General features: G+C 44.5%; 1 protein-coding gene across 2 annotated transcripts in view; it reads left to right on the top strand.

Moving 5' to 3' along the window:
* The window catches only part of TSPAN4 (tetraspanin 4), a 421,577-nt gene that overhangs the window by 332 nt on the left and 410,398 nt on the right, over positions 1 to 10,847 (top strand). The window lies entirely within an intron of this gene.

Raw genomic sequence — 10,847 nt, 5'->3', positions numbered from 1 at the left:
CGCTCCCCCGCGGCACGGGAGCGGGGGCGGCGGGACCCGCCGCTGTCGCCGTGCCGCGACCCTGTCGGCGCAGCATCGCGGCGTGGCTCGGGGCTGTTTGCCCGCGGCTCCGCGGCTCCCTCGGGCGGGAGGCGGCGGCGCAGCCGGGCTGCCCGCGGCTCCGCGCAGCCCGGACCGGCGATGTCTCTCCGGTGGCACTCGAGCCCCGGCCAAGTTGCGGGCGCTGCGGTGGCTGCGGGTTTGCCGGAGTTTCCGAACTCCGGGGCCAGCTGGTGCGCCGTCCCGTTAGCTGGCGGTGCTGCTCCGCCCGCCGTGCCCGGAGCGCGGCTGAGCTGCCCGAGGTGCGCGCTGCCCCGGTACCGCCGGCTCCGCGGCCGTGCCCGCTCCCGCAGCAGCCTTTCGGCCGCCGCTCGGGGACGGGCAGCGCGGCCGGTCCCGCTGGGCACCCGCGGCTCTGAGCAGAGCATAACGCGTCTGGAAACCGCTTTACTCGTGTTTCATTAATCTGAGGATTGCGGAGGCATTAGGCACGGGCTCTGTGTGCTTAGCGGAGGGAAGCGTGCTGTGATGGGTACAAACTTTGGGGACGGGCATCGCTGTTCTGCAGACTCTGGGATGAAGCATTCCTCTGTCAGTCCTTATTGCTCTCTCGTTTCGGCGTTAGCGTTAGGCTAATTGTCCTTGGGAGAGCAGAAATTCTCCCAAAGTGTTGTTATTTTCCTGCTAAAGTATCTGTGAGTTGATACAGAGCACCGCGCAGAGCCATTAATGTCAAGCATATAAATAATTGTGTCTTAATGCACAGCTTATGTTAATACGTCTTTCGTGACTATTTTTTGAACGACTGGATTATTGACCCTCTGCACAGAAATGCCAGACCTAACATGAACCGTAGAAGAACAAATAGTTTTGTTTTAATAAATACGGGCTTGAGGTTGAAAGCATTTTTACAATTCTATTGCTAGTGAAAAGACAGTAATTTTTGCAGTCCCAGGAATAATTATGCGCAGTTGTGAATGGAGCAAATTGACTTGGCATGGAGGGTAGATGAACCTCCTGCGATCTCTAGATTATGATCATTATTGTTATTGTAGGCCAGTGGGAGCAAAACTGTGTCTCTCCTTTTTATCCTTTGATTTCTTTCTTTTCTTGGGGGCCGGAGGGGGTGGGGAGTTGAGAAATTGAAGATTGTGCTTTGATGCATTTTCAGTACTAGGGCTCCAAAGTAATTTTCTTACTGAACTGTGTGGTAAAAGGCATTTGTGTTTGGAGATGGAAATTTGCAACTGAGAGTGAGAAAGAGGGGCTGGAGCTGTGCTTCATAGCTAAGCCACAGCATTAGATACAGGTTAGCATTTTATAGCTGCCTTGTAGAAACGTGCTTGCTTATTTCTTAAAAACAAAACTGAACTGTAACTTTTGGACCTAGCTCACATATCTGACTTTGCTTAGCGTCTTTATTTCAAAGTGAAATGTACTCGGCTTGTTCACACACCATTACTTTAACTTTGTCCTGTCTTTTTGGGTAACCTGCTTTGGCTGGGTGATGGACCTAATGAACTAATAGGTCTTTCATGGTTGTAGCTCCTTTGATCCCAGAAGTTGTAAAGATTTTTATGAACTATGACCTGGAGAGACTGCTACATACCAAAAACATTCTCTGCTTAACTTCATATATCCTCTGCTTAATCTGACCATTTGCCAAAGTGCTGAAATCTGTTTAGAAGAGCTGTGGGAGAATGTGCACACATGTGACTATTTGGGAATTAGTCAGTGTTTTATGGGCTGTTAGCTCACGCTGATTAGGAGGACTGCAGCTTGAGCCATTTGCGGCATTGCCAGCTTCCCACTCTTGTTCAGGTGAGCTGGGTACCGATGGCACTCAGCTGGTAGTGTTTAGTGAAATTTGATCTCTTCAGCCATCCTTTTGAAGAGGGCGGAAAGAATTCAACAACTGGGTCTCTTTAAGCATCCTTTGAAGAAGAATTGCAAGAATTGAAGTCCCAGCTCTTAGAACTAGAAGTGCAACTCTTTCTCACAGTAAGTTCTTGCCACATTTCTGGTCTCTTGCCACCTTCAATAAGCAGCAGTCCTCAAAACTGCTGATTCTTTGGGCCTTCAGGCAGCCTGCTGGTCAGAAAACCCATTGCAGCCCTCATCAGCATTAAGCAGAAGAGACTGCCCTAGAATTAATCGAGTTGAAGAAAGCTTGAGGACTGTGGGCTGCTTTCTTGATGTGCAGCTGGAGCAGCTTGAGCAGCTTCTGTCACGTGGATTTGTTGTGAGGCAGTGCAGATAATACACCCGCCTTCTTCCTGTGATCTGAACAACTTCTGAAAGCTGACAGTGTTCTGACCCGCTGTCGCTGTTGGGATGAGGCTCCTTCTTGGCATTTTTTGGTGGGTGTGGATCTGTAAAATGCAGCCAGGCATGGCTGCTCCATGGCATTGTTAGTGATATGTGCTGAAATCCTAGGCTGGTGGTTAAGGAGTAGACCCTGCTTCCTGCTTTCCCATCCACAAAATGCAAGGGAAAATATTGCTGCTTGTTTAAAAAACAAACAGAAATGAAGTCAGTTAAGTGACCTGGCTGACTAACTACTCCTAAAATACTTCTGTAGCTAGAGTGACCCTGTGACCTCCTGCAGCTCATGCTGGCTGATTGTGTCTTTTCTGACCTTGTCTCTATAATTAGGGCTGGAGGAGACTTGTGAGATCTCTGCAGTTGGACTGGTAGCATGAGAAACTGGTAGCTAAAAGGTGTTTTTTACTTTTTGCAGTAGGTCCGGTTTAGGTGTGCACCCTCATGAGTCTGGTAAATTTTGACCTTTCATCACTTTTCACCTCCTGTTGTTGTTCCCCTTCTTCTGACTTTGCTTATTCTGTGTACATGTAGATAATGTCCAGAACTGAAGATGTGGGTCTTTCAAGATCTGACTTGCCAATGGTATTCAAGGGTAGTGAATTGTTATTTAAATATAGGACTTTTTATGACAACTTTTCCCTGACGGATTGTTTTAGTGCTATTGATTATGATGCAGACTTCTATAAAGCTGTGGGTAGTCCTTTTGGCCCTGCTTGGAGTTAAAAGCTCTCTTCCCTGTTGCTCCCTGTGGTCATTTAGAGAAATAATGTTAACAATTTTCTCTCCATCTCCAGCTAACACTCAGAATCCTGTGCACAATGGAAAAAGTACCCTATTCAGTGTTTTGCTCCTGGGATCCCAACGAGGCCAGAGAGGGAAGAATCCTAAGAGGAAGAGACTCACATGAATCGTGAAATGAGTGGTTAAATAGGACATTAGTCAGGAACTGAAATGTGACATGGAAAGTTTAGTGTATATAAGTAATTTACATAGCAGTAGAGTCAGAGCAAGAGGGAAAGATACAAAAACAAACATGCAGGATGAAGCTTGGTTGTTATTTTTTTCAGGCACATTTTCCATTCCAAGTTTGCTAAATCCTGCAGATGTACTCTTGGGCTTTTCTAGTCCTGGTTAACTACTCAGAAGTGTGTCATTCATCCTGTTGCACAAAAGGTGAAGGAAAGAGGCTCCCTCTGGAGCTAGCTAGGGTGTCTTTGAAAGTCTTCCTTTCCCCTCTAAAGCATGAAGGCTTAAGGAGCAAAGACTGAGATGGAATATAGATTTGTTTTTGCCTTGATTATTTTAAGTTTTTTTTTAGTGAGTGACTTTCTTCCCCCAGCTCCACAGTGCAGTTGGGTGTAGTGATGTGATGGTGGGGAGGTGGAGAAGGTTGAGGAGAGGCAGGGATGATGGAAGCAGGAAAGGCTTGTCTGCTCTGTAGAGCTTTGTGCTGTTCATTGCCCCACACACTGTTTAAGAGCTGCTCATGCTCCTGGATTTAGCGAAACAAATGCTGAAGCTGCTAAGCAAGGAGAAATGAGGAGAAATCTCTCTAAGCTGGGGATGCGACTGCAGCTCTACTGTAATGCCACACAAGCCTGATGCTGCTGATTTCATTAAAAGCATCATTCAGGGCCTCAAAGCAGGTTTTAATACTTGCTATATGTTTTTTTAAATATGCTGACCTTATCTGGTAAGCCTGTAATATTTGTTGCAATGAAGAACAGCTGCTGCATAAATACATATATAATATCAGTTGCCAATTCTGTAAGCTGTGCTGAGACTGTGACTTGTTTGAAGTGGGGTTGCTATTAAAAGGCAGGTGGCAAGATGTTTATTTTGCACCTTGTTAATTGCTTGTTTTTCCTGCTGTAATTGGCTTCCTAATGGGGGCAGAATGCGCTTGGTTTTGCACACAAAGCTTCATTAGTGACAACTGATGGAAAGGATTCAGAGGGTGGGATTTAGATGAAATATATATATGTATTGAGTAACAGATGTCTCTGCTAAATAGAGTATATGAGGAAGTCCTGTAGATGCATCCAAAAATGCAAATGTTTTCCCATAAAATGATTTAAGATCTTCTAGTGTTAGGTGTAAAGATTGCTGCCTGTTACTTGAGAAGGAGGCAGAGATGTTGTTATTTATGTTATTTTTGTGGGACAGAGATTTTGTTCTGCTTCACTGAAGAGGAGTTGGGATGCTGGGATGGTGCTCTCTGCTCAGGACTCTTGGTGTCCAGGTATTCATAAAGATATCTTCGAGGATCCCTGTAGCATGTTTAGAGATTGCTCCTGCTGACAGACTGGGAGATGGTGAGCAGTGGTGGAATTCTGTAACTTTCTAAGTTTTGTGGAGCCATCCCTGCCTCTTCAAGGGCTGTTCCAGTGGCTCTTACAGGCAGGACATGGCTGTGGAAAAGCACAGCTGGACCATCCATGATCCTGGCTGTGCTTACAAGTGAGAGCTGAGGTGGTGTTCTGGCTAGGGGTAGATGCTCCACAAAGACAGTTCTTGTTTCAATAATGACTTTTTTTTTTTTTTAATGTGGTGTAAGAGAGTGGTCTGAGAGTCATCAGGATGGTCATCTGACACTGTTGTGTTAGAGGCCATGAACAGATTTTTGTGCTGTTAATTTTAAGATGCTCTTGTACCTGTAGAGGTTTTATGAAAATTTCACCTGCAGTAGGTGAAAGGTGAGTGTACTTGTGTGTGTGTATTTATGCATATGTATATAAAATTAATAATGAAAGGGTAAGATGGCTCTTCATGGAAATGAAGCCCTCCTGTCCCCTCCTTTTTTTTATTTTATATTTTTTTAAAGCACTGTGATGGGATTGAAAAATAGACCTGTCTATTCCCTACTTTCCTCAGATGCCAGTATTTAACTAGTTTAAGACTGGATTTATTTGTCATGTTTCTTCTTAGTAAGGTGACTTCAAGGCAAAAATATTGCCAGTCTTGGATTGACATATTTAATAAGAAAAAGTATTTATTACATGAATATATCACAGCCTAATTGACTGTTTCATGTTGGAGGGGGAGAGTAATATCCTGAGGCAGCATTTTAATCAGAAAGATCACAAGACTGCCATCAGCTCTACTCTTCCATGTAACTGTCCTCAGATGACAAAATAATCCCCTTTCTTGGGATAGTGCTTTTAATTTTTGCAGAATCTTTTTTTTTCCCGCATAGTGAAGAATGGACTGTGTAGTTGAGGTGAGGGCAGGACTTGTCAGTTATTAATGCTTGAAGGGAAAAGCCCCAAGGTGGTGTTCTTCCATGGAGGGAGGACTGCATATTCCCACTGTGCTCATGGATGTGCTTTTGCCTCTGATGTGCTTCCTGCCTTTGGCTGGGAACCCTTTTCTCTGGGTCTGTACACAGGCTCCCTCCCATCAGGGTTTATCTCCAAAGCACTGTGGGGAGCCATCCCTCTTGTAGTACTTTAGCATGGCATCAATGAATTTCTGAATTGCAATGAAAAGGAGCAGGGGGGAAGATGTTCTAACTTAGTTTTAAGTCTTATCTCTGAGGTTCTCATAAGTGGTGATGGATGTATTTGGAGCACAGGATTAAAGAGCAGGCTCTGCTGAAGGCTGTCCTTTGGGGGATGCTTATGTCTGTAATCAAACTTGGTGCTTGGACTTTTTCTTCCATTTGTCTTCTGGCTGGTCTTGTACCTTGCAAGCCTTCATGGGAGTGGGAATAGAAAGTGATTGCTGTAAGTAGGAGCAAAGATGCATCTTGCTGAGTACCTTATCTCTTGACAGTGGCCAGTAGTGGCTGCTTAAGGAAGCAGATAAACTTAAAGCAAGTGTGCAGTAGTAATGAAGTGGGATGCTTGCATTTTGTGTTTCATGTCAGTCTGTGTCTGTAATCTTGTTCCAGAACTGGGAAAATAGGGGAGAAAATGTATTTTTTCTGATTAAAGCAACGTCAGCTTGGGCATGTCAGCCTGCTGTGTCCAGATTAAGGTGCTACATGAAAGCTGGATGTCTTCAACCATTTCTAAAGCTGCCTCTGCTATACACTGTATTCTGGCGAAAGACAACTATTTCTGGAAAAGTCCCTGGCAGTGTGAAGAGCCTGAGATCTCCCAGTGTACATCCTTCCAGCATGGATGTGGGGAGGAGGACAGACTTGATGGATTGGGTACGATGCTATCACTCAGCAGAGTGGGCTGCTGTGCACCTATCATAGTGCCATCCACAGGGACTCTTCCATTGCTTTGTTTATTGAGCTGCTGTTTTTAAAATTAAAAACAGCCAAATGTTTCATAAAATATTAAGAGGTGCTGCTTTAGTGCCTCTCATCAGATTAAGTATGTCACTTTCTGTGTCCTTAGGGTGATGAAGCCCATCAGCTTGGTTGTTCTCTCACCTTAAGCATGCATTAAGGTGACATGCCTCATCTCACAAGGGATGCTGAAGCTATCACACTGCAGAACTGGGAACCGTAGGGGTCCTGCACTTTAGCTGTGGCTTCTCAAATGAAATTTTGCAGAAGTAATACCGTTTGCTTTGTGCCAGTGAATTCCTTTTTGTTAAGGAAGTGCTTTTTTGAGCAAAAATATTGAGGTAATACAGTGGTAGACACATGCACAGCGACTACGCTGCAGGAAAGAAAGAAATTGCGGCATGTTTTATATGAAAGACCAAGGACTGTTCTGTTTCAATGGGTAAAAGAGAGAGGCCTCTACATTCCTCAAACACTTTTTATGAATATGGATTTTGAAGTTGTTTTGCTTGCAGGTGAATTTCTTTTTTATTCAAGAGCCAGTTCTAGCATTTTAATCATAACACAGTGGTGCTGGTGTAGCAGAACATTGGGAAGCTGTGGGGAGTGGTAGCTCCAGGACTGAGGGAGGGTCTCAGCTTGCTGCAGAGCAGCCCTGAGGGCTGCACAGTGGTGGAACACAGCATGGAGGAGCTGGGACTGAGCCGTGGGGGGCTTGCTTTCACTGAGTTTTCCATCATTGCTCGCCTCTGCCCAGCAGTTCAGCGCTCTTTAGCGTTTGTATAGCATTCTATTTGCGGGGTGCCCCGATGAAGGAAGGAATGATGAATTTGACTCCATGTTCTCAGAAGGCTAATTTATTATTTTATGATACTATATTATATTAAGGAATATTAAACTAAACTGTACTAAAGAATACAGAAAGGATACTTACAGAATGCTAAAAAGATAATAATGAAAAACTCATGACTGTCTCCAGGGTCCCAATACAGCTTGGCACTGATTGGCCAATGAGACAAAACAATCCACACTAGAAACTAATGAAACAATCTCCAGCCACATTCCAAAGGAGCAAAACACAGGAGAAGCAAATGAGGTAAAAATTGTTTTCCTTTTTCTCTGAGGCTTCTCAGCTTCCCAGGAGAAAAATCCTGGGTGAAGGGATTTTTCAGAAGATGTGAATGCCACAGTATAGTGCTTGGGAGTGCTGCACCATTACCCAGTTAAATAGTCTAGAAGTTCTAATAAATTCAGGCTATGAGACCAACTTGACTTTTGAATTTCCTGGGTTTGGGTTGCGGTGCCTCTTTAAACTCAGTCAGTCACAGCTCCCGTGGCGTGGTTGCTCCGGCGTTCCCGCTGTGCGCAGCCATCACACCCGTGTGCACATCAGGGAGCTCTTACTCAGGAGCCTGCTCTGAAGGGCAGCGGCTCCTCTGCCTGATCTGATACCGCTGCCGCTGCTTCGCTTGGTCGTGGTGTGAGGGAATAATAAAGTACAGCCTTCAATCATGCGACCTGATCAGAGGGGGCTGTCTGTGCTGATGGATAAGTCCTCCTGGAACAATAGGCTGCTTGAGCTGTGCCCAGGGACTGCTGGGTTTGCTTGGGGTTTTGCATTAATTTTTGGCCTAAATAAAAAGAACTGTGAGATCAAGGTTGCGGTTTTGTTTGCAGCTTGCCTTCAAACCTCAAAATCCAGCCTGATCCAAAAGGGTACTTTACTGTGTACGTCTCTTCTCTCCCCAAAGCTATCTGTAGGGCATTTCCCTCCTCTCCTTTAGGATATGCTGAATATTTTGGGTGCCCCCAAATTATTTTGATTCCTTAAGTTTACTCTCTTCAAAATAGGCATAAACAAAGACATCTTTTCATATTTCACCCACCTGGCCTGATGAGTGACATGCTGAGAGCACGGACATGGGTTCTTTATCCTGGGATGTCCCCCAGCCATGGCTTTTTCCTAAAAGCCTCCTGTATGACCTTGTCAAGGTGCTTTGCTTCCTTTCTTCATTTATCACATTTGCCATTCTCAGTAGAGAAGCTAAAAAGCTTAATATTAAGAAAGTGCCTGTATCCTCTGAAAGATAGGTTTTTCTGTTGGTATTGAGAAGCCTTGGAAGATGAATGTGTGTATAAATTCTGTTTAGCTCTGTAATAACTGAGCTGGGCAGCAGTTTATCTGCAATGTGGGTAATGTAGCTATGGGCAGTGTTACACAAAGGATGCCACTGTCTGCAATGGGGCCAGAGGTGTGTTTGGATGTATTTGCATTTCTGCAAAAGAGAGGTGTTTTTCTGCTTCTCTGTTGAGTAACATCCTCAGTGTGGGGTCAGTTTAAAGCAGAAATGATTGTTCTTCTTAAAATACTTGCTGAACAAATATATTTTTTCTTCCGTTCTGCAAAACAAAGTGGTATGTGGGTGAAAGAATGCCTTTTCCCCCAGCACATGTGCAGCCACTTTATGGATCGAAGAGCAGTCTTTGGAGCACAGAAGAGCTATTGCTGCTGTAGAGAAATGCCAGTATGGTGCCCTATTTCCAGCATTCTTAAATTCAGTTGTGGTGGTGGTGGGCTGGAGCTGTGCTGCAGCGGCTCTGCTTGTACTGCTGCTGTTGTTTGGGCATTCTGCCTTTGCCACAGACTCAGGATATCTGGAGGAAAGGGATTCTGGGATGACTAGGACTTCTTTGTCACACACAAGAGAATTTCTTACTTGGAGAATGGATAAGAGAATGCCTCTATAGCAGAAAGTGAGAACTGCCCAGAACATCCTGGTCCCCTGCTAGAGGTGAGGACACAGAGAGTTCTGCTCAGAAGTAGAAGAGAAGCTTTCTTCATCTAGATGCAGTGTTAGGCTTTCTAAAATTTGTCTGTGATCTCTTACTGTTCTATTGAGGTTTTATGTTTCTTTGCTTTCTCTGTCAGTAAATGACCATTTCATTTTGGCAGTGCCCTACAGTTGAAATTATAGTTGGGGCCAATTTATTGTGGATCTGTTTAGCATCAGTTTTATTGTTTGCCTGCATTCCTGCTCTGCTGTGTGATTGTCATTGCAGTGCCTTTTGGGTATCCTCTTTTTGCTGTCACTGGCCTGACTCCTAGGGCTTGAAAAACTGTTTGAGGATTCCTTTGGGAGCCTAAGGGCCTTATTGGAAGGAAGTCAAATTCTCATAAGTTCCTGAGAAAGCTGTCATAAGCCTTGTGGCTGCTGGGTTATTGCCAGGGCCTTAATTCATGGGACACACGATGAACCATTGCTAGACAATATTGGTTTCAGGTTCTTTTGTACTGTATTATGAAAGGAGAACCACTTCTGGGCCATTGTTTTAGCCAGTGTAAGAACACACAAGATTTTTTTGTAAGGAAGTATTTACAGTTTATTAAGCATGGTTTTCTGGCTTTTTTCTTTTCCTTGCTAGAGTTCTTTCTCTGTGCACCCAATTCACCTCTGCAGGTTTCAGTCCTAGCAAGAATTCATCCAAAGTCAGACTGCTTTTGCACTCTGTGGCTTTTGGCAATGGAAGCCCCAGTGACCATGCATGGGAGTCAATTGAAAGGGGAGTGCTGCTGTGGGTGAGCCAGCTGTCCTTTACTGCCATCCAACTTGTCTGTTACAGTGAGGAAAATGGTTTTGATGGCCCCTCCTGATAGTATTTCCCTGTAGGTATATAGTTTGTTATTTCGACAGGCTTTTGATTAAGTTGCAAAGTTGCTCTGGTCCTTCATATTTGCTCCATGTTCTGAATGCATTTAGTAGTTAGTTGTCCCCCTCTCTGCCTCTGCAGTGAAGGGGGGAAAGTCAGAACTACTTTGTTTGCCTCATGGAGTCTCCTTTTGCTGCTGACTCATGGCTGTGTCCTGCTCATGGTGAACAGTATTTGGTATAACCAAATTTTGAATAGCTAGTAATGAAGTTTTAATTTCCCCATGGCAAACAGTACTGCACCCAAAGAGCTTGCATTCTGTCCTGGTGCAGTTTTCTGGTTTTAGTTTAGACCCACTGCCCTGCACTCTACCCATGAGGTGAAAAATGGGTGAATTAAAAAGTTACCCAGTAGAGTATTGAAATGTCATGAATGTGCTTTCAAAGTAATTTCAAATACTTAAATTCAAAATGAAATGTGTCAGTGTGTTGAAATTGTTTGATACATCTCTCTGTTTGGGACTGAGCTGGGATGGAATCCAAACCAAGCCATGAAAGATCCCTGGAGGGAAAAGTGCAATGCAAATTAGAGGTAG

This window comes from Passer montanus, unplaced genomic scaffold (assembly GCF_014805655.1).
Source record: "Passer montanus isolate IOZ18808 unplaced genomic scaffold, ASM1480565v1 scaffold65, whole genome shotgun sequence".
Lineage (NCBI taxonomy): Eukaryota > Metazoa > Chordata > Aves > Passeriformes > Passeridae > Passer > Passer montanus.
The sequence above is the reverse complement of the archived record's forward strand: the minus strand, read 5'-3'. Positions and strand labels throughout refer to the sequence as shown.